Source organism: Tupaia chinensis, unplaced genomic scaffold (assembly GCF_000334495.1).
Source record: "Tupaia chinensis unplaced genomic scaffold, TupChi_1.0 Scaffold000243_1, whole genome shotgun sequence".
Taxonomy (NCBI): domain Eukaryota; kingdom Metazoa; phylum Chordata; class Mammalia; order Scandentia; family Tupaiidae; genus Tupaia; species Tupaia belangeri.
In genome coordinates this window covers 631,526-637,626 of record NW_006159721.1, presented here as the reverse complement: position 1 = coordinate 637,626, position 6,101 = coordinate 631,526, and positions in this window count along the sequence as shown.

The following is a 6,101-nucleotide window of genomic DNA, read 5'->3' as shown; positions in this document are numbered from 1 at the left end:
ACGCCACCGGGTCGAGGACACGAACCGCGGTCGACTACGTGGGAGTCCAGCGACATAGCCATTACGCTAACTGCTGGTTCCCAAGCAAAAGACTTTTGAAACAATAAAATTGACACATTGGACAGGGTTCTGTGCCTAGTTCCAGAGGAGCTGGATTGCATATGGCTGACTATGTAGTTTGAATCCAGCCACTTGACTTGAGGAACATGTCAGGTACCTGTGTATGCATGTACCAAATCACAGCAGGGTAGAGAAATGAAGCAGAAGGTATTGAAACATTACCATTCCCCTTAGGGAGTGCTCTCTCTCTCTCTCTCCCTCTATCTCCCTCTCTCTCTCTATTTTTCCCTGGTGAGCGCATGCATCCTTTGGCAATTAAAAAAAAAAAAAAAGAGGTCACCTGGTGACATGGCAGTTAAAGCGACTGAATCCAACATGGCCAATTGTCAGTTTTCCTGGAACTGGTGATTTGAAAAATATGCTGGGATGGGGGCCAACAGGTGGTGTGGTGGTTGAGGCACTGGACTCCCACATGGCTGATCACAGTTAGATTGCTGGACCTGGTGACTTGTTTTCTCCCTTTCCTTTTCTCTCTCTGTTCAACTATTTTAAAGAATTATTTATTTTAGGGGCTAACAGGTGGTGTGGTGGTTAAGGCTGTGGACACTCCCACAGGGACAACCACGGATCGAGTCCTGGACCTGGTGGCTTACTTTCTCACTTTCCTTCTCTCTCTGTGTCTTGTCTTTCTCTGGTCAAATGAAAATAAATTAATGAGGCCAGCAGGTGGCGTGGTGGTTGGGGATGCTGGATTCCCACATGGCAGACCTTGGTTAGAGTCCTGGACCTGGAAGCTTGCTTTCTCACTTTCCCTCTCTATCTCTCTCTCACTCTGCCCCTCCTGGTCAAATTAAAATAAACAAACAAACAAACAAATAAATAAATAAAGTTAAATAAAATAATTCTTTAACAAATGAAAATAAATCAATGAATAAATAAAATAAAATAATAGTCACAGTACTGTTATAAGTATACATTGACATACAAATATTATAAGACAAATTTTTAAAAAGACATTTATTTTATTTTGTTATTATTATTATTATTTTTAATTTGACCAGAGAGAGATAGAGAAGGGGAAAGTGAGAAAGCAAGCCACCTGGTCCAAGACTCGAACCATGGTCAGCCATGTAGGAGTCCAGCACCTTAACCACTCTGCCACCTGCCAAACAACCCTCAATTAAAAAAATAATAATAATGATGGTGAACACAATTAAATAAAATATTTTTTAAAAAAAGTGAAAAAGAAAAAAAATATGTTGGATGTGTGTGAATGCCCAAAATCACAAAAGAAGGGAGAGATGGAAGAGAAGGGATTTTTCAGTGTGACTATTCCCAATGGGGAGGTGCTTTCTCATTTTCAATCTTTCTCTCCCTCTCTCTCCAGTGAGCACATGATGTGCCCTCTGACAATTTTTTTCTCTTTCTTTTTAAGCAGAATATTTATTTAGGGAGATAAAGATATGTCCCACAGATGGAATGGGCCATTGCCAAAGGAGGCAAGCAGATCTCTCAGGCTAATTTAAAAAAAAATGACATGTAAGGGACCAGCAGATGGCATAATGGTTAAATTGCTAGACTCCCATGTGGTTGATTGCGGTTTGCATTCTGAACCCGGTGGCTTAAAACTCATGCCAGGTTTGCATGCATGCATGCCCGAGATCCCGAGAAGAGACTGGAGAAGGGATTGCAGCATGGCCATCCTCTCTTGGAAAAAAAAAAAAAAAAAGGAGTCATGTAGCAGAGAAAGAAAAAAGAGAAAAGATGAAAATTGCTAAAATTAGAAATAAAAGTGGGAAAGATATTTTAACCTCATATATTTTAAAAGGATTGTAATGTAGTAGTATGAACAACTATACACCAAATAATTAGATAACCTAAATGAAATGAGACAAATTTTTAAGAACACACAGACTACCAAAGTGGCTCAAAAGAAACTGAACAGACCTATAGAAAGTAAAAAAAATAGAATGCAGGACCAGCAGGTGGCATGGTGGTTAAGGCACTGGGCATTCCTACATGGCCAACCACTGTTTGAGTCTGGGACCTGGTGGCTTGCTTTCTCACTTTTACTCTCTTTTGTGTGTGGGTCTCTCTCTGGTGAAGTTAAAATAAATGAATAAATAAATAAAATTAAATAATTTTTTTTAAAGTAAAAAGAATGACTAATCAAGAAATCTTTCTGGACCTGCAGTTAGCGTAATGGCTATGTCGCTGGACTCCCACGTAGTCGACCGCGGTTCGCGTCTCGGACCCGGTGGCTTAAATCTCACGCTGGGCGCGTTTGCGTGCGTGCCCAAGATCCCGAGAGGAGAATGGAGGAGAAGGGATTGTGGCGTGACCATCCCCCCTGGGGGGTGATTTCTCATGAACTATACAGAAAATATATGAAAGTAAAAGCTGGTTCTTTGAAAAGATCAACAAAATTGACACACTACTAATTAGACTAATTAAGAGGAAGGGAGAAAGCAGTCAGGTAATTCAAGTTCTCAATAAAGCAGGCAATATAACAACAGACATAATAGAATTACAAAACATCATTAAAGGATACTATGAACAACTATATGCCAACCAACAAGAAAACCTGCATGAGATGGACAAATTTCTAGACACATATAATCTACCAAGATTGAGTCAGGAGGACATAGAAAGTCTGAACAGACCCATAAAAATCCATGAGATTGAATCAGTAATAAATGACCTCCCAAAGAAGAAAAGCCCTGGTCCTGATGGCTTCACCTCTGAATTCTACAAAACTTTGAAAGAAGAGTTAATCCTCATTCTACTCAAGTTATTTCTAAAGATCCAAAAGGATGGAACTCTCCCAAATTCATTCTATGAAGTCTCCATTACTCTTATCTTAAAACAGACAAGAATGGGGGACCAGCAGTTAGCGTAATGGCTCTGTAGCTGAACTCCCATGTAGTCAACTGCGGTTAGAGTCCCGAACCCAGTGGCTTAAACTCATGCCGAGTGCATGTACGAGCGTGCCCAAGATCCAGAGAGGAGAATGGAGGAGAAGAGATTGCTGCATGGCCATCTCGCTTTCTATCTCTCTGTCTTTTTGGCGAGCGCATGCGCCCTATAGCAAAAACCTCTCCAAAAAATAAAAAATGTGGCCATTAGCTTTTTGTTTGGACATGGCATTGGGGATAGTTTACTCCAAATATTAGCATGATTTCTAGGCTCTATATTTTCTACATGAAAAATATGTCAGAGAGCAATAGCAGTGACTATCACAGAATATCCCAGTGGGAGGAAAAGAGAAGCAGTGTTCATTCCTCAGGAATACTGAAGTGTCCTGTTGGAAACTGACATTCCTCTGTAACAAAAGTTATCACTAATGCTTTAAACTCCAGCACACTGTTTACTTATTTGAAACCAAGAATGTTTCTCATTTTGCATTTTCCCTCTGGAAATTATGAGGAGGTGATCTTAAATAAATTAAACAAAAATAGGGGGAAGAAAATCCAAACCCTTTATATTAAGAAAAGCCCAATTCACTGGTGAATTCTACCAAGCATTCAATGAGGAATGATCACCAATTCTCAAACTCTTCCAAAACAAAGAGGGAACACTTCCTAAGTCATTTTATGAAGCTAGCATTACCCTAATATCACAGCCAGACAAATCTATCATGAAAAAAGAAAACTATATATCAATATCTCTGATGAATTATTTATTCATTTCTTTTTAGAGAAACTTTTGTTTTAGGGTATGTGCACTTGCCAGAGAGACAAGAGAGAGACAGAGACCCAGAAAGTGAGAAATCAACTCCCAGGGGGATGGCCATGCTGCAATCCCTTCTCCTCCATTCTCCTCTCAGGACACTGAGCACACACGCACATGTGCCTGGACTGAGTTTTAAACCACCAGGTCTGGGATTCAAACTGTGGTCGACTAGGTGGGAGTCCAGCAACATAACCATTACACCATCTGCTAGCTCCAATGCAAATATTTTAGACAGAATACTAGCAAACAGAACTCAACAGCACATTATAAAGGATTATAAACCATAATCAAGTAGGATTTATCCCAAGAATACAAGGGTGGAATGAAAAGGAACCAATGTAAAATATGAAATTAATAAATTAAAGGGGGAGAACAAGCATATGATCATCTCAATTGATGCAGAAAAGGCATTTGACAAACTCCACATGCCTTCCATGATAAAAGCACTCAGCAGGATTAGAAAGGAACTTTCAGAACCTGAGAAAGGCCACTTGTTAAAATCCCACAACTAGGGCTGGCAGCTGGTTTGGTGGTTAAGGGTACTGGACTCCCACATGGCCAACTGTGGTTCAAGTCCCACGTGTATACGTGCATGCCCAAAATCCCAAAAGGAGAGTGGAGAAGAGATTGTGGTGTGGCCATATTCCCTGGGGGAGTGATTTCTCACTTTCTATCTCTTTTTTTTTGCCAGAGGGCACATGTACTCATCAGGGAGAGACAGAGAGATACACAGAGAGAAAGCATCCCTCCATGGGGAATGGCCACATGACAATCTTTTTTCATCCATTTCTCCATCCCATCAGGATTTTGAGCACACACACACATGTGCCTACCATGTTTTTCAAACTGCCAGGGATAGGATTTGGACTGTGATCATCCATGTGCAATCTGGTTTCCCATGCATAAGCCTTAACTGCTGTGCTATGGGACCAGTCCAGCACTTTTTAAAATAATTTTGAGCTAAGGTTTATGTTGAGATAATTACTACTTGAATTTATATTTACTGGTAGAAAGTAGAGTTCTTGGGAACCAGCAGTTAGCGTAATGGCTACATTGCTGGACTCACACGTAGTCAACCACGGTTCGCGTCTCGGACCCAGTGGCTTAAAACTCACGCCAGGCGCATGTGCGTGCGTGCCCAAGATCCTGAGAGGAGAATGGAGGAGAAGGGATTGCGGCGTGACCATCCCCCCTGGGGGGTTATTTCTCGCTTTCTGTCTCTATATCTCTGTCTGTCTGGCGAGCGCACATGCCCTATAGCAAAAAAACCTCTCCAAAAAAAAAAAGAAAAAGAAAAAAAAAAGTAGAGCTCTGTCGTTGCTTACAACAATTAAAATTACTTAATTTCCTCATCTTTATAATATAGTCTCATTATTAAAAATCATAAAAAAAATACAATGCAAGAAAATATCACTCAGACACATTACCTGAAGATATCTAATCTTTATATTTTTTTGGTAGAGATTTTTTGCCTTAGTGTGTGTGTGCTCGCCAGAGAGAGAGAGACAGAGACAGTGAGAGGGAAAGTGTGAAATCATTCCCCAAGGGAGATGGCCATGCCACAATCCCCTCTCCTATTCTCCTCTCAGGATCTTGGGCACAAATGCACATTAGCCCAGTGTGAGTTTCAAGCCACCTGATCTGGGATTTGAACCACAGTTGGCCATATGGGAGACCAGTGATGTAACTACTACCCCATCTGCTGGTCCCCATAATCTTTACATTTTTTATGTGCCCTTCGAACCTTTTTTCCCTTATAACACATCTTTTCTTGAGAAATTTTGCTTTAGTGTGCATGTGCTTGCCTGAGAAACAGAGAGATAGAAAGTGAGAAATCACTCCCCCAGGGAATATGGCCACACCACAATCTCTTCTCCAGTCTCCTTTTGGGATTTTGGGCATGCATGTACACACACCTGGCATGAGTTTCAAGCCACTAGATCTGGGACTCAAACCACAGTCAGCCATAAAGTAGTCCAATGCCTCAACCACTATGCTACCTGCTGGCGCCTATCACATCTTTTTTGAAATGTGTAATTCTGGGGGCTAGCCCATGTCCTGGTGTTTAAGGCAGCTAGATCCCACATGGCCAATTGCGTAGGTCAAATCCCAGACCTGGTGGCTTGAAAAACATGACAGGCACATGTGCATGCCCAAAATCTTAAAAAGAGGGAGAAATGGAGAAGAGAGAGCAATATGACCATGTCCCATGGGAGTACACATACTCTCTGGCAAAAATTTAAAAAAAGAAAGAAAGAAAGAAAAAAAAAAAGAAATGGAGGACCAGCAGTTAGCGGAATGGGTATGTC